Raw genomic sequence first — 18,518 nt, 5'->3', positions numbered from 1 at the left:
ATCCCCCCAAAATAAATCCCACACTCTTAGCAGTCGCTCCCCATTCCCCCTTCTCTGCAGCTGGTGCCTACTCATCGACTTTCTGTGCGGGTTTGCCTGTTCTGGATATTTCACATAAAAGGGACCGTACAATACATGACCTTTTGGGTCTGACTCCTTTCACATAACATAGTAGTTTCAAGGTTCGGTCATGTTGTAGCATGCATCAGTATTTAGTTCACTTTTCTGGCTGAATAGTATTCCACTCTGTGGATATGTCACAGTTTGTTAATACGTTTATCACTTTATGGACATTTGGGTTGTTTCTACTTGGGAGTATATGAAAAGATACATATACATATATATACACACATGTGTATACATATGCATATATATGTATCCTATGAATAATTTGTTTACACATTTTTGTGTAAACATGTTTTCATTTCTCTTGGAATGTACATAAGAGTGGAATTGTTGAGTCATAATGTAACTCATTTTGAGGAACCACCAAATCGTTTTACAAGGTGGCTGAATCGTTTTACACTCCTATCAGCAGTGTCTGAGAGTTCTGATTTCTCCACATCCTAGCAAACATTGTCTATCTTTTTTATTATAGCCACCCTAGTAGGTGAGAAGTGGTATATCATTGTGGTTTTGATTTGTATTTCCCTAATGACTAATAATGTTGAGCATCTTTTCAAGTGCAAATTAGCCACTTATATATGTTCTTTGGAGAATTGCCCATTTTTTAATTGGGTTGTCTTTTTATCCTTGAATTGTATGAGTTTTATATATTTTGGATACCAGTCCTTACAAATATATGACTTGCAATAGTTTTTCCCATTCTCTGCATTTTTGTATCACTTCCCTGATAGTGTACTTTGAAACACAAATGTTTTTAATTTTAATGATGTCCAATCCATCTTTTTATTTTGTTGCTTGTGCGTTTGTATCTAAAACTCTTTGCCTAATCTAAGCTTATGAAGATTTCCTTCTTTGTTTATAGTTTATAGTTTGTGCTGTTATAGTTAAGTTCAGATGTATGATTCATTTTGAGTTAATTTTTCTGTATGGTAATGAGGTAGGGGTCCATCTTCATTCTTTTTTCACATGTGTGTAGCCAGTTGTCCCAGCACCATCTGTTGGGAAAAACAGGAAAGATTCTTTCCCTGTTTTTGTCTTGGTACTCTCTTGAAAATCAACCAACCATAAATTTAAGGTTGTCCATATCGACTTTTAAGAGTGAGACACAGAAATGCTATTAGAAGCCCTGTGTAAATGGGGTGGGCTTCCTGACTGGTAGAAGGCTTCATTTTAGGATGATCAAACAGGGACCTGTCCGTTAAATATTTGTTATTTTTAACATCTGTGTTGAAAAGTAAGTTTAGTCTCTTTATTTTCTTTTCTTTTACTGTGCTGGTTCAGTTTTAGTATTAGAGATACATTAGTTTTATCATTTCCTTAGCATGTATTCATTTCGTTTGTGATTTTAATGAATTTGTTAATTTCATTGTCTAGAGTGAGTTTTTAAAGCTGTTCAGGTTTCTTTCCTAAGTTTTGTGTACTGTCATCGAGCAGTTATCCATTTCTTTTTAGATTTTCAAATATATTGGCGTGAGTTGATTTCTAGGATTGCCCTGGCCATGCATATATAAAATATATATACACATGTAACTTTATTACAGATGCATTGACATATCTGTGGGATTGTGTCTCCACTGCAGGCATTGTTTGTTTGTGTCTCTCTTCTTTTCTCACTCCAATTTGCCAGAGGCTTGCTTCTGTTGAGCTGAGGCGCTATGTTGTGTTCTCCATCTTGGGCCTCCCCACGCGGCCCTGGCCCCGGCCCTGTCCTCAGAGCCACCATGGTCAGCAGCCAGGAAAGGCAGTGCTCTCATGTGTTTTATTCTTTACTTCAGTCACCCCAGTGCCTGCCTCTGTTCTCCTCTGATGAGGACACCCATGGTCACAGCTTCCTGTTCTCATTTGATGTGTTATGTTATTTCTGTTACTAAAATGATTGATATTTTTATTATATTGAGTGTTTGAAGTTACATGATCTTAATGTTTTATGGATGTATGCTTTTAATTTTGTTCTTCAGACTTCATTCTAAATTTTTACAAGTTTTTTACTCAACACTTATTTTTTCAACATGTGTTAGAGTACATACTGTGTTCTAGGAATGTGCTGAGCACATGGAGTAAATTACAATCTTTGGCCAACAATGAAATAAATACAGTGTTAGCTGGAGTTAAGTGGTCTGAAGAAATGTCAAAGCAGAGCGGAGAGGTGGGTTGCTGGAGGGACTTCTTAATTATTTCTTCTGACAGCTCCACAGTGTTCTGTTGTGTGTGGTCACCAGATTTTACCGAGCCCCTTTCCTCTGGATACCTCAGCTGCCCTCACTCCCTGCTGCCACAGAAAACCCGGTGATTAATAAGCCCTTGTGGACCTGTTTGAGTCTCTCTGGGGGTGTAGAACCAAGAGTGGGGTGCTGACAGTGTCTCATTTCCCTGTGGGATTTTTCTACATCGTGACACAGCCATATCCACCTGTTCCCCCCAACTTCATGGAGGTTCCAGTTTCCCCACAGCACTGTTGGGTAGCGTTGCTTTATTTTGCATTTCTCTGATTATTTGAGTCTCATTTCACCTTCTTATTAGCTGCTGTAGTTTCCCCTTCTGTGAATCAAATGCCTCTTTACATCTTTTATTCTTTTTTTCCACCAGATTCCCAGCCTGTCTTGATCAGCAAGAGTCCTATATACTCTGTAGGTTTTAACCCTGGGTAGTTTTTGATGTAGTACACCTGCATTAATTCTGAGACACTTTTTTTCCTGTGTAAGATCTCTGACATGAATCTTAGAGCTGCTGACAGTCACTGTCAGCCAGTGGGGGTTTTTCGCTGCCTGTGTACCTGTGAACTTGGTGGTGGCTGTGCTCACTGCCAGCTTCAGGTGAGTGATGAGCACTGCTGGTAAGTCAGCTAGCCAGAGGCAGGAGAAACGGCCGGACCCCTCCAGGAGGATTAAACAGGCTGCTGTGACGAAGGCTTGAACATCTCATTGTCAAACTTGTGCTGCCTTTTAGAAACAGCTTCCTTTCTAGACACATGTGATTTGATTGGAGGAAAGATGAGTCTGGGAATTGAGTCCAGTAAGAAAGTTCCAACATCAGCACTTGAGAATGGGTGACACTAGCTTGCTTGTTGGGTAATTGCAGGGATGGTAGGGGAGCGCGGGATACTCCTGATAGTGGGGAGGAGAATCTGCACAGATCCCCATGGTGACTGTGACTCAGCAGAGGAGAGCAGACGGTTGGAACTCGGGTAGAGAGGGTAGGAATGTCCTGAGCCATTTATCTTGCCTACACTCTCCTTTTCATAAGTGCACAAGTAGTGTGACAAAAATCTGTGCCTAAGAATGCCTAGGAGAACTTTTCATTAAATGTAAACTAAAAATTCTAGATGATAAGAAAACATTGTTACATTTTAATCCAGTACTGTTTCTCTTCCTTAGTAGGAAATAAAATACAGTCAATTATATCTTAGATGCAATGAAATAGAATAAATCTCCTTATCATCCATTTATTAATTTTGTCTTTGGTGTTTTCATTGAACCAATGTTCTTAATTTTGCCTTGGTCAGATTCATCTGTTTTGGCCTCATGGTTTATGTTTGGAGACTTGTCTGAGAAATCATTTCCTACTCCAATGTGCTACAGACATTCTTTTGCATTTTCTTCCGTTATCTTTTCCAGGATAACTTTAATGTCTGGAATTCACCTTTGTACATGGTTATTCAACTTCGTTTTTCTGTGCAGAAAATTAAATATGTGTAACTTAGTAGTTTGCCAGGTATTTATATATACACAGTTCTCTTGAGTTCTGGGTTCTTTTATTGGTCAAGCTGTCTGTTCTCAGACCAGTACCAAAGCTGTTGTTGATAGGGTTCTGTAGTATTTGTTTGTTTCTCTGGTAAATCACCGACCTCCTTGTTTCTAAGTTCATTTGTGTAATTATTGAGTCTCACTAATAGTGAGGTTGTGATTTTTGTTTGGTGAGGATTTTATTTTCCCTCCCTGAGGTCCTCTGAGGCCTTAATTGTGGAGCTGTCTTTCTAGATTGGTGTATTTCCCTCTGTGAGGAACCCTGAAGGGTCATAGGCTCCAGGATTCCTGCATCAGGTACTCAGTATGACTTAGCACTGCAAGCCTGCATGGGGCACAGGTGTGAACCTTCCATTTCTCACTCGAAATGTCTCCGCTGCTGCCAGGGCCAGGCAGAAACAAGATGGCGACATCCCTGCATTGTGTTCCTCTTGTCAGCTCGCGGACTGTGGGCAGGACTTTGGGTGTACTTACTCTGACAACTCAGTTTCTCTGTGACTTACAGTCTTTGTTGAATGGCCTTGACTTCCCCAGCAGCAGCCTTTGGTAGGCACTTGTCAGCATGCACCTGTGCTGTCTGTCTCTGTGGCTGCCAACCAGGGACACCAGAGAGTGCTGCAGAGACCAAGGGCGGCCTCAGGACTGGGAGCTCAGTGACACCATGGGTTCGGAGTCACAGTGGGTGGTTTTACAGAGGAGGAGCCTGTGAAGCTGTAGGGAAGGAGGAAGAAAATACTGAGCATCTCGTCCAAGCCAGGCACTTTTATAGTAATTAGCCTAAAAGTTAGCTTCTCCTCGATTTGTAGATGAAGAAACTGAGACTCCCAGAGGCCAAGTAACGTCCTGAGCTTCTGAAGCTACTGGAGCCGTAATGCCAGTGGAGTTTGTTTGGCTAACTCTACTTGGCTGACTCTACAACTCATGTTCTTGTCACCAGGTCTTCTTGGCCTTTTATGTGAGTTCATCTGCTTCTTGAGCATCCTTTTCCTTCCTGATTTCTCAGCATCTTTTGCTGTCTTTCTCATAGAAAACCATACTGAGGTTAAAACGTGCCAAGAGCAGTGTGTCTCAGCTTTCTCTGACTGCAGTGCATTTTGCAGGGCAGCCCAGTACACAGACCAAGACATGTGGACATCTGCAACACATCTGCTCGCCCTGTGAGGTGTATTCTGACATTTTACATTCCATCTTCTTCCTGTGGTTTCCTTCACTTGAAATAGTTTGGTTGTGATTAAATTGGTCTTACAACCCTTTAATGGCTCACAGCCATAGTTGGACTCTGCGTTTTGAAGCATGGCCTAGAGCTGGAGTGCTGTCAGCAGGGGACCTGATGGGCCATCTCCTCGAGTGCCCATCTCCTGTTGCAGCCAAACTGAGATCCAGATGGTCACCCTGTTTCCTTTCCTTTTTTACCTTTGGGGTTGGGATGTGGTAGGTGGAGAAGTCCTCTTAAACAGTATTCCAGCATTAACTTTAGAACTTGGAAACATATCCCACCTGTTCTTTTAGTGGCTTCTTATAGGTGTCCCGCGTTATGTATGTTGAAACTTCCTAACTGTAATGGGATCGTAACTTGCTCTGCCTAATCTTGCCTTGATCTTGATCTTTTCATATTTCCCCCATTTGTCTTATTATAGAGCTTTTTCTGAAGTACTTTATTTAGCTACTTCTCTCCTAAGTGAGTTTTAAAGTCAACGGAAAAATTTTCTATTTATCCATCTTGGAGTTCTAACCTTTTTTTTTTTAACTTAAGTAGGACAAGGTAGTCTTTTTAGAATAGAATTAGTGACTGAATACGTGATTTTTAATACATGATTTTCTAATTTTACTTTATAAAAGTTAAAAAAGAGCTATGAGCCCAATATGCACATAGGGTAGAATGATAGCCCTTGTAGTCCTGTATGTGAGTGTGGCAGCACGTGCCCTGTGATCCAGATGTCCACTCAGGTTTACCACTCTCTTCTCTCTTCCCCAGCCCGCTAAGCCACAACATTGTGGTGAATGGAAAAGAATGCATAAACTTTGCCTCATTTAACTTTCTTGGATTGTTGAATAACAGGGGATCTGGGGGCCTGGAGGCTCTTCCTGAGCCATGGACTTGGCCCCAAGCCTTGACCCAGGCATGAGCTGGTGGGGTGGTGCGTGGTGGGTGGTACCCTGGGCCCCACTCCTCTTGGACACTCCCACTCTGGCATCTGAAGAGACAGGAAGGAGGAGGCAAAAAACAGACAGGCCTTTGTGAGAGGAGAAAACTGGCTCCTGCTGCTGCGAGCTGGGGCCCCTTGTGGCCCAGGAGGCTGCTCCACTGCTGTGCTTCAAGCCTTGTAACTTGGGTACCTTGCCTCAGTGTCACACATGCTGTGCTCTCTGTGCCCATACCAGGCCCTGTGTTCCTCACACCCTGTCCTGTGTGTGTCACCAGATGCATGTTCCTGTACTGCAGCCCACGTCATGTACATTTGGATCATGCTCCATGTCACATGCCACACCTGGATACTCTGTGCCACATACCGTCTTTCGAATCCCATCTCCACTGTACCAGATCTTGTCCTTTGCAAGTGCATGCCATAAACCTTGTCCTGGGTCCATTAATGGTGTCCCTTGCTCCATGAGTCCCATCTGGAGTGTACTGGTTAGGACAGCCTCTGGGACAGACGCTCCACCTACCCATGTTATCACCTATGTGACCTGGAAGTTACCTCTCTTCTCAATGCTTCCATTTTTTGGCTACAAAATGGAAATGATATTAACACTCACCTAACAAGAGTTGTTGAGGGGATTAAAAGAGATAATGCACTTAAGGCACTCAGTCCAGTCAGAGTCCATAAAATGTATGCTAGTATTGTTACAACTTGTGCCCAGGTTACCTGTACTACATCCTGTGTACTGCACACCAGGCTCCCACATCTCTAGCTCCTACTATGCATCAGACACTCTATCACATTAGTGCAATTCAAACAACAAGTTTCAGGGAGGATATGATTATCCCCTTTCCTACAGAAGAGAAATCCAAGACTCAGAGGGGCAATAATCTGCAAGAGGCCACACGGCCAGAAGGAGTGAAGCTGAGAGGTAGGTACGCACAAGTCTGGGCATTCAGAGACAGAAAGTAGATTAGTGGTGGGTGAGGAGATAGCCAGCAGGCTGGGGCAGGCATCTTAGGGGTGATTAGGGATGAGGAAAATGTTTTCAAACTCGATTGCAGTGTTGGTGACATAACTGTAAATTTACCAAAAATCACTGAATTAATTAAAACAGATGATTATATGTATGTAAATTTACTCCCAATTCTCTAAATTATACTTCAATAAAGCTGTTTTTTAAGGAAAAGAAATACAAAAAATACAAACCCACTCACTTGCCATGCACCACTGTGCCAAAGCATTCAGCAGGAAAAGCAGCTCTCTGTGAGTTTGTGGAGACGGATAAGCAGAGGCTGAGCTCTCAGGCCCAGCCGGGAGGAGCCTTGAGCCATGGGCTCCCGAACACCTGCAGACCAGGTTTGCAGCAGAAGCATCTGGGGAGCTCCAGGAAAGGCAGGTTCCCAGGCCCCATGCCTGCCTCTGAGCCTGTGGACTGGGGTGGGGCCCAGGAACCTGGGATTCTGAGGCTTGGCCTATCCTGGAGCCACTCATCAAAGCCCAACATCACCTTTCATTCTTGGGAAAAGTGAGGCCAGGCAGGATGGGGCACCAGTCAGACCTAGTCAATCAAGCAGCGGGAAAGCCAGGGTTGGAATTGGGGCCCCCTTCCTTGCCCCTTTTCTCCTTTCCCTCCTCCTCCTCCCTGGCCCTCAGCCTTCTGGTGACTCAGGGCTGAGTCATCCACTGGCACCACAGAGGAAACTTTGTAGGAAAAACAATTCCCAAACAAAGCTTCCCCTGATCTGGGGAAGAGAAGAGGCCCAGGGGACTAAGGGAGTGAAGGAAGAACACAGGGTAGAGTTGGAGGCCAGGAGCCAAGACCTGGTCTCTCCCTTTGGCCACTGACTCAAGTGGGGGCCTGAAGAGGGCACTTCCCCATTCTGAGCCTCAGTTTCCCCACCTGTAAACAGTACCTACTATTGCACAGAGAAACTCGTGAACATGGTAAGTGCTTATAAGCTTTGTCTTATTGACAGTGCTTCCCCAAAACCCATGGTTAGCATCCCACCCTCTCAAAGACAGGGAAACTGAGGCTCATAGATGTTTAGCCCAATTCACACAGGAAGTGCAGAGCAGGGTCTGGACCCAGGGACAGCTAACCCTGAAGTCTTACTCTGACTCCTTTAAAACGTACCTACTGCACAGAGTGGCATGCAGATCATACCTCATGAGACACGGAAGGCAAGTGGCCACAGTAGGTGCCCAACCACAAAAGCTTTTCCCCTATCTTTCTTCCCACACCAGGCCTGTCTCAGGCCTCCTGACCTAGTGGTGAGCACACATAAACTCAGGGAATCACTCGCGGGGCTCTGGGATTTGAGGGCATAGAGCAGGGGCACCCAAGGGCCTAACAAGCCACAAAGGAGGAGCTTTTGGGCAGAGCCTCAAAGGATGAAGGGAGGTTTGTCTTTGGGAACCGAGGAACCATCAAGTCAGGTGGAGGGAACAGCAAAAGCAAAGGCTCAGAGGTGTGGCAGGCACAGGGAAATGCAAACCCTTGATGGGCATGGTGGGGCTGAGACCTGGATGCGTGGGTGGGAAAGGGGCCTGACTGCTAGGAGTCCCACCCGGATATAAGGCAGGGGAGTATTTTTTCTTTTGGTATCATTAATCTACAATTACCTGAAGAACACTATGTTTACTAGGCTCCCCCCTTCACCAGGTCCCCCCAACATATCCCTTCACAGTCACTGTCCATCAGCTTAGTAAGATGCTGTAGAATCACTACTTGTCTTTGTGATGCACAGCCCTCCCCGTGCCCCCCCCAACATTATACATGCTAATCGTAATGCCCTCTTTCTTTTTCCCCACCCTTGTCCCTCCCTTCCCACCCATCGTCCCCAGTCCATTTCCCTTTGGTAACTGTTGGTCCATTCTTGGGTTCTGTGATTCTGCTGTTGTTTTGTTCCTTCAGTTTTCCTTTGTTCTTATACTGCACATATGAGTGAAATCATTTGGTACTTGTCTTTCTCCACCTGACTAATTTCACTGAGCATAATACCCTCTAGCTCCATCCATGTTGTTGCAGATGCTACGATCTGTTTTTTTTCTTATGGCTGAGTAATATTCCATTGTGTATATGTACCACATCTTCTTTATCCATTCATTTACTGATGCACATTTAGGTTGCTTCCATATCTTGGCTATTGTAAATAGTGCAGCGATAAACACAGGGGGGCATCTGTCTTTTTCAAACTGCAGTGCTGCATTCTTAGGGTAAATTCCTGGGTCAAATGGTATTTCTATTTTGAGCATTCTGAGGAACCTCCATACTGCTTGCCCCAATGGTTGAACTAATTTACATTCCCACCAGCAGCGTAGGAGGGTTCCCCTTTCTCCACAACCTCGCCAACATTTGTTGTTGTCTTTTCAATGATGGCGATTCTTACTGGTGTGAGGTGATATCTCATTGTGGTTTTAATTTGCATTTCTCTGATGATTAGCGATGTGGACCATCTTTTCATGTGCCTGTTGGCCATCTGGATTTCTTCTTTAGAGAACTGTCTATTCAGCTCCACTGCCCATTTTTTAATTGGATTATTTGCTTTTTGTTTGTTGAGGCATGTTTGCTCTTTATGTATTTTGGATGTCAGTCCTTTATTGGATCTGTCATTTATGAAAATGCTCTCCCATTCTGTAGGATATCTTTTTGTTCTATTGATGGTGTCCTTTGCTGTACAGAAGCTTTTTAGCTTGATATAGTCCCACTTGTTCATTTTTGCCTTTGTTTCCCTTGCCCGGGGAGATATGTTCATGAAGAATCACTCATGTTTATGTCCATGAGATTTTTGCCTATGTTTTTTTCTAAGAGTTTTATGGTTTCATGACTTACATTCAGGTCTTTGATCCATTTCGAATTTACTTTTGTGTATGGGGTTAGACAGTGGTCCAGTTTCATTCTCTTATATGTAGCTGTCCAGTTTTGCCAGCACCATCTGTTGAAGAGACTGTCATTTTTCCATTGTATGTCCATGGCTCCTTTATCATATATTAATTGACCATATATATTTGGGTTAATGTCTGGATTCTCTATTCTGTTCCATTGGTCTGTGGCTCTGTTCTTGTGCCAGTACCAAATTGTCTTGATTACTGTGGCTTTGTAGTAGAGCTTGAAGTTGGGGAGCGAGATCCCCCCAACTTTATTCTTCCTTTTCAGGATTGCTTTGGCTATTCGGGGTCTTTGGCGGTTCCATATGAATTTTTGAACTATTTGTTCCAGTTCATTGAAAAATGCTGTTGGTAATTTGATAGGGATTGCATCAAATCTGTAGATTGCTTTGCACAGGATGGCCATTTTGATGATACTAATTCTTCCTAGCCAGGAGCATATGATGAGTTTCCATTTGTTAGTGACCTCTTTAATTTCTCTTAAGAGTGTCTTGTAGTTTTCAGGGTATAGGTCTTTCACTTCCTTGGTTAGGTTTATTCCTAGGTATTTTATTCTTTTTGATTCTATTGTGAATGGAATTGTTTTCCTGATTTCTCTTTCTATGAGTTGTTAGTGTATAGGAAAGCTACAGATTTCAGTGTGTTCATTTTGTATCCTGCAACTTTGCTGAATTCCAATATTAGTTCCAGTAGTTTTGCAGTGGAGTCTTTAGGGTTTTTTATGTACAATGTCATGTCATCTGCAAATAGTGACAGTTTGACTTCTTCTTTACCAATCTGGATTCCTTGTATTTCTTTGTTTTGTCTGATTGCCATGGCTAGGACCTCCAGTACTATGTTGAATAACAGTGGGGAGAGAGGGCATCCCTGTCTTGTTCCTGATCTCAGAGGAAAAGCTTTCAGTCTCTTGCTGTTCAGTATGATGATAGCTGTGGGTTTATCATATATGGCCTTTATTATGTTGAACTACTTGCCCTCTATGCCCATTTTGTTGAGAGTTTTTATCATGAATAGATGTTGAATTTTGTCAAATGCTTTTTCAGCATCTATGGAGATGATCATGTGGTTTTTGTCCTTCTTTTTGTTGATGTGGTGGATGATGTTGATGGGTTTTCGAATGTTGTACCATCCTTGCATCCCTGGGATGAATCCCACTTGGTCATGGTGTATGATCCTTTTAATGTATTTTTGAATTCGGTTTGCTAATATTTTGTTGAGTATTTTTGCATCTACATTCATCAGGGATATTAGTCTGTAGTTTTCTCTTTTGGTGGGGTCTTTGCCTGGTTTTGGTATTAGGGTGATGTTGGCTTCATAGAATGAGTTTGGGAGTATTCCCTCCTCTTCTATTTTTTTGAAAACTTTAAGGAGAATGGGTATTATGTCTTCCCTGTATGTCTGATAAAATTCCGAGGTAAATCCATCTGGCCCGGGGGTTTTGTTCTTGGGTAGTTTTTTGATTACTGATTCAGTTTTGTTGCTGGTAATTGGTCCGTTTAGATTTTCTGTTTCTTTCTGGGTCAGTGTTGGAAGGTTGTATTTTTCTAGGAAGTTTTTCCATTTCTCCTAGGTTTTCCAGCTTGTTAGCATATCGTTTTTATAGTATTCTCTAATAATTCTTTGTGTTTCTGTGGGGTCCATCGTGATTTTTACTTTCTCGTTTCTGATTCTGCTGATGTGTGTTGACTCTCTTTTTCTGTTAATAAGTCTGTCTAGAGGCTTATCAATTTTGTTTATTGTCTCGAAGAACCAGCTCTTGGTTTCATTGATTTTTTCTATTGTTGTATTCTTCTCAATTTTATTTATTTCTTCTCTGATCTTTATTATGTCCGTCTGTCTGCTGACCTTAGGCTTCATTTGTTCTTCTTTTTCTAATTTCGATAATTGTGACATTAGACTATTCATTTGGGATTGTTCTTCCTTCTTTAAATATGCCTGGATTGCTATATACTTTCCTCTTAAGACTGCTTTTGCTGCGTCCCACAGAAGTTGGGGCTTTGTGGTGTTTTCATTTGTTTCCATATATTGCTGGATCTCTATTTTAATTTGGTCTTTGATCCATTGACTATTTAGAAGCATGTTGTTAAGCCTCCATGTGTTTGTGAGCCTTTTTGCTTTCCTTGTACAACTTATTTCTAGTTTTATACCTTTGTGGTCTGAAAAGTTGGTTGGTAGGATTTCAATCTTTTGGAATTTACTGAGTCTCTTTTTGTGGCCTAGTATGTGGTCTATTCTGGAGAATGTTCCATGTGCACTCGAGAAGAATGTGTATCCTGTTGCTTTTGGATGTAGAGTTCTATAGATGTCTATTAGGTCCATCTGTTCTAGTGTGCTGTTCAGTGCCTCTGTGTCCTTATTTTCTGTCTGGTGGATCTGTCCTTTGGAGTGAGTGGTTTGTTAAAGTCTCCCAAAATGAATGCATTAAATTCTATTTCCTCCTTTAATTCTGTTAGTATTTGTTTCACATATATTGGTGCTCCTGTATTGGGTGCATATATTTTTATAATGGTTATATCCTCTTGTTGGACTGAGCCCTTTATCATTATGTAATGTCCTTTTTTATCTCTTGCTACTTTCTTTATTTTGAAGTGTATTTTGTCTGATACTAGTATTGCAACACCTGCTTTTTTCTCCCTGTTGTTTGCATGAAATATCTTTTTCCATCCCTTGACTTTCAGTCTGTGCATGTCTTTGGGTTTGAGGTGAGTCTCTTATAAGCAGCATATAGATGGGTCTTGCTTTTTTTATCCATTCTGTTACTCTGTGTCTTTTGATTGGTGCATTCAGTCCATTTACATTTAGGGTGATTATTGAAAGATATGTACTTATTGCCATTGCAGGCTTTGGATTCGTGGTTAGCAAAGGTTCAAGGTTAGCTTCTTTACTACCTTAGTGTCTAGCTTAACTCACTTATTGAGCTATTATAAACACAGTCTGATGATTATTACTCTCTCTTTTATTCCTCCTCCTCCATTCTTCATATGTTTGGTGTTTTGTTCTGTGCTCTTTTTAGGAGTGCTCCCATCTAGAGCAGTCCCTCTAAAATACCCTGTGGAGGTGGTTTGTGGGAGGCAAATTCCCTCAACTTTTGCTTGTCTGGGAATTGTTTAATCCCTCCTTCATATTTAAATGATAATCATGCTGGATATAGTATTCTTGGTTCAAGGCCCTTCTGTTTCAGTCCATTAAATATATCATGCCATTCTCTTCTCACCTGTAAGATTTCTGTTGAGAGGTCTGATGATAGCCTGATGGGTTTTCCTTTGTAGGTGACCTTTTTTCTCTCTCTGGCTGCCTTTAATACTCTGTCCTTGTCTTTGATGTTTGCCATTTTAATTATTATGTGTCTTGGTGTTGTCCTCTTTGGGTCCTGTCTCTTGGGAGTTCTGTGTGCCTCTGCAGTCTGAGCAACTATTTCCTCCCCCAGTTTGGGGAAGTTCTCAGCAATTATTTCTTCAAAGACACTTTCTATCCCTTTTCCTCTCTCTTCTTCTTCTGGGACCCCTATAATGCGGATATTGTTCCTTTTGGATTGGTCACACTGTTCTCTTAATATTCTTTCATTCCTGAAGATCCTTTTATCTCTCTCTGTGTCAGCTTCTATGCGTTCCTGTTCTCTGGTTTCCATTCCATATATGGCCTCTTGCATCTTATCCAGTCTGCTTATAAATCCTTCCAGAGTCGTTTCACTTCTGTAATCTCTGTCCCGACATCTGTAATCTCCCTCCGGACTTCATCCCTTAGCTCTTGCATATTTCTCTGCAGCTCTGTCAGCATGTTTATTATTTTTATTTTGAATTCTTTTTCAGGGAGACTGGTTAGATCTGTCTCTGCAGATCCTGTCTCCGGTGTTGTCTGAACTATCTTGGAATGGACTAAATTTTTTTGCCTTTTCATGGTGATAGCAGTGACTGTAGGCAGGTTGCAGATGTGTCACCTGGGAGAAGAAAGACCTTTCCTGCTTGCTGGATGCCTTGCCCTTCTCCGCTGCCTGTGTCGGTTACCTGCACTCCTGGAGCAGCCACCAGGTTAGTCCCCTAAGCTGCTGTGTGCGGGGTCTTTGTCAGAGCAGTGCGGAGCCCTGCGGGGAGTGGCAGGCACGCCAGGTGCGGTCCTCTGTGATAGCGGTGACCCTGCTGGGCAGCTGTATGCCAGCAGCAGCCTTTGGGTCTGGCCTAGGTGGCTGTGCGTTGGGCTGCGTTTCCTGTTGACTGCTGGGAGTGCGCCTGCTCCCTCTGGCTCTGCTGCAGGTGCGCGTGGCGCTCTCCCGTGCGGGCCTCTACTGCGCTCCTCTGGCTCCACTGCCGCCAGTGCATGCAAGCCGCACCTGGGCTATTTGGTCGACACCGCTGCAGGCTCGCACAAGCCTCTCTTGGTCCTGTTTGGCGCCGTTGGTGCACACGATCCGCTCCTGGTCCCTTCCGGCGCCTACACCCCTGGCGCGCACTGCCACTGTCTCACTACTGGGCCGGTGTGCTGGGGTCCATGCCAGTTGGAGGAGCGACTGGCAGGCTGCTTAGTGCCATGAGGAGCTTCAGAGCTGCACTGCCTCCCCAGGGTTTAGGGTGCCTAAGGTTCCCCAGATTCCCAGCTGCTGGCTAAGTGTGCCGGGATGACTTCATCCAGCAATGGGGTCCCTGTCTCTTTAAGACTTGCAGAAAGCACTCGCTTTTCTTTTTTGTCTCAGGGGCTCCGGTTGTGGGGATGCGCCCACAGGTTTTGCTTTTCCGTTTCTCTAATATCCAGCACCCCGTGCACCTTGTGTCTGCGCTCTGGTTGCGGATTTCTAGAGCTGGTTGTTTAGCAGTCCTGGGCTTTCACTCCCTCCCCGTTCCGATTCCTTTCTTCCCGCTGGGTTCTGGGGTGGGGGAGCGTTCGGGTCCCGCCTGGCCATGGCTTGTATCTTACCCCCTTTGTGTGATGTTGAGTTCTCACAGATGTAGATGTGTCCTGGCTGTTGTACTGCATCCACTGGTGTCTCTTTTAGGAAAAGTTGTATTTATTGTATTTTCATAAATATATATGTTTTGGGGAGGAGATTTCCTCTGAACTACTCACGCCGCCATCTTCCCATGATCCTCTTCTGGACATAAACTTTTGAAAGTCATCACCACATAGGTAGAAATTGAAGCAGGGCTTACTTATATAGCCAGAGAAAAATCACAAAATGTAAACAGAATAGAGTTACTGTAGAGTCCAAGATGACCTCCAGGGATTCCTGCTTCATGGTATTCACACCTGGATAGTCCCCTTCCACACTGAGTAAAGGTTGGCCTGTGTGACAAGTGGTCATGAGACTAGTTCATAAAAGGCACAAAGAAGAAAAACCAGATTTGGTAGGTAAAAGGAGATTCAAACCCCTGCAATGTATGTGCCAGGAAAGGGGCTAGGATTCCCTCCCAATGAGCATTCACACAAGGAAATGAAGACCTGTTCTTCCCACCACAGGTCATCAATTACAAGGCTCTGGCCTAAATGGGAAGGGAAAAACTTGGGCCAGACCCACAAAAACCTGAGCTTTCAAATGTGAAATACAGGTTCTTGAGATCTGAAAACCTACACTGTGAGCGCTTTAGAATAGGGCTTTGTACCCTCACGCTGGCATTGTTGGTGTGGCTCAGGCAGCAGCACAGTGGGTTGGGCAACAGGCGTGAGATGTGGTACCTGAAGTCCTAGCTGTCCTCTCCAATCATTGATCATTTTGGCTCCAGGCTTCAGAGGCTCTCTCTTCCAGGCTTTTTCATCCCACCCCTGCTGGGGGCACTGCAATGCCACAGAAAAGCTCCACCTTCTGAAGCTGTAAGTGCAGACATCTGGTTTCTGACATGCCCGTCAACTGTTCTCTGGCCTGCAGAAGCCTCCAGTCCATTTGTCCTTCTATATCATTCTATTTATCATCTTCCTTTGGTCTTCATTTCCTTCCCCATCAGCTCAAAGGCCAGAGTCCTTTACTTCCATCACATTTCTCCTAATGTGCTTACTTCCACTGTACAGTTATTTTGCCATGACATCTTCCTGGCAGCACCCTGGATAAATCCAGTCTTCTGCCTGTTCTGAATCTGCTCCTTGGCTGAAAGTGCTTCTGGGCAAAATCTCAGAACCACATAGATCAGAGCTGTGTGTACAATGCCAGCCTCAACCTCAACACTGCCCAGCAGTCCTCTGTTTGAAGGTCAGCTCCGTCTCCAGTTCTCTCCAACCCCACCTTCAAAAACTCCTGGATGGTCCCCAGATCTTCCACTCTTCAACCTGCCTTGCTCTCCCAGGTGCCTCCTTCACTGAGGGAAGAGCAACCATTAGAGTGATGTCCCTCAGCTCCCACCAGCGTCTGTCTCCAACTACCACCTTTTTCTCATTTCCCCTATATAGGCAAACTTCTTGGAAAAAGTGGCTTATGTTTAAAGACACATTTGCTTTATCTCTCCCCTAATTTCTTAGTCCCCTGCAATCCTGACTTCTGCCTCACCACATCACTGAAATTTCCCTCATTAAGGACATCGAAGATCTAGTCTTTATCTTGCTTGACTTTTCAATGGCACTTGTTATTGCTGTCCTAACTCACCTTCTCAGTCGCTTAGTTATATGATCCCACACTATCCTGGATTTCCTTATATCTCTAGTTTCTTTCTCCCCTCATTCTCCTTTGTAGGTAGTTTTCCTCTGCCATGAGAGAAACCAACTCACTCTCCTTAGACAGTCTCATTTACTTCATGGTTCCACTTTCCACAAGTGATCCTTCTCAAAGCCTGTATTGCCAGCCCAGCCCTTGGCCCTGAGTTCCAGACCTGCATAGCCAGCCACACACTTCATCTCCATTTGACATCACCTCAAACTGTGCATGTCCACAGCTGAATTTATCACTCTTACTTCCTGTCAGGCTTCTCCGCTGTTCCAGTGTTCTAACTCAGTTGGTTTTTGATTTATAAATATTTTAGACCTTTTCTTCAGAATCTTCCTCTGAGACTGGCAAATACAAGTATACAAAGCTTCTTTCAGGTCCACAAAAATAATGAATAAATGCCTCATAAGTGATGGTACAATTTAACTATCAAAGTTTTATAATTCATTATAAGTAAATTGTTCCAACGTTTCCACCTCCACAAATAACATCCACTGTGTGGGATAAATATAAGTATTTAACCAGAATTTCCCACTTGGCCTGGACAGTGATACATATATAAGGACCTGTTTGCATATCAGAATGTGCAAAGACTGCCCCTCTGTTGCAAGGAGTGGAAAAAAGCAGCCATTCTCTTCTCCCCTCCTGTTCCTGGTATATAATTGGTCAGCTGGTGGCTAGTCACCAGGGATCCACCCCCGGAGTTCCTCCCAGAGGAAGGGGAGGGGAAAAGCAGGGCATGCACTGGGCCAGTGGGACAGAGCTGGGGAGCAGAGCCAAATGAAAATGGGAAGAAGAGCACGCAGAGAGAGAGAGAGAGGGAGAGACTGAGCCGTAAGCAATAACTCCTTCTCCAACCTCTCACCCTTGTCTTCCTTCAGCCTCAGCAGATTCACAGCCAACTTGCCCTGGGCGGGGAAGCCCCATCCTCCCGGAGCCACACCCTGTCTCTTAGTTGCCCTAGCCCGAACCCGGGAAGTCATCCCTAATTCCTCCTTTCCCTCCTTCTGCCATTAGGTCACAGCCTATCAAGTCTACCTCTAACGTCTTTTAGATGCACACATTTCTTTTTTTCCTTGCTCCCACCATTGCTGCCCTGCACACCTGGAACAGCCCACCCACTGTTCATTTTGCTTCTCATCTGGCTGCCCTTCCTGCCTTTCACCATATTACAGCCAAGAGAACTCTAAAATGTATTCCCCAACTTCGCCTGTCTTCTGCTCAAAATCATCTATGGCTCCCATTGCTCCAGTATCCAGAATCTGGATACTGTCACCTGTGTAACTTCCACTTCCTCTTCATACAGAGACATCTGTTCTCCTGGAGGGCTTTCTCTTTCCAGCTTTCGTGCTGGACCTGGCTGCCCCCTGCACCTGCTCCACCTTAACACCATCTCATGTTATTGCCATTCCTCATTTGTCTAAACAGGAATAGGGTGAAAAGGACTAAGGGAGGCTTGCATCCTGATGGCTACTCCTTTGCTGACTCCATTTGCTGTGGAACCTCTGGGGATTTTTCCTTGGGAGGGAACTTAGTTGGGAGTTAACAGTACAAGCTTAGGAACCAGGAAGCCCTGGGTCCTGGGCCACCTCAGGCATGTTGCCCTCTTCTTACACTGGGTTTTTATCCCTCTGCAAAATGGGATGAAAGCTGTCTTCTTACAGGGTATAATAAGGGGATTGTGGAGGGAAAGCTCAGCAAAGTAGGTGAGGCTGCTTTGGGTCAGGGCCACTACTCAGGAAAATGAATTGCCCAGGCCCCATTTGAGAAGTAAAGACTTACAAGATCTCCCTCCCAAATGATGTGGCTGCTGCTCACTCTGTGCTGCAGGGAAAACCAAACTTGTTCCCTTGTCCACCATGGATGGGTTAGACAAGAGAGGAGACAACCACTTCAGAGTTTTAGTGGTTGCCAGCAGTAACTATGTGGCCCAGGACGGTAGGCCCAGCTTCCTCTCTGTATCTTGCAGCAAACTACTTCTGCAGGATGGTACGCAGG

General features: G+C 44.1%; 1 protein-coding gene across 1 annotated transcript in view; it reads left to right on the top strand.

Annotated features, from left to right (window-relative positions):
• LOC118917158 (spermatogenesis-associated protein 31E1-like) overlaps positions 1-18,518 on the top strand; it is a 227,002-nt gene that overhangs the window by 160,515 nt on the left and 47,969 nt on the right. The window lies entirely within an intron of this gene.

Source organism: Manis pentadactyla, chromosome 3 (genome assembly GCF_030020395.1).
Source record: "Manis pentadactyla isolate mManPen7 chromosome 3, mManPen7.hap1, whole genome shotgun sequence".
Classification (NCBI taxonomy): Eukaryota; Metazoa; Chordata; class Mammalia; order Pholidota; family Manidae; genus Manis; species Manis pentadactyla.
This window is presented reverse-complemented; position numbering and strand designations above follow the sequence as displayed.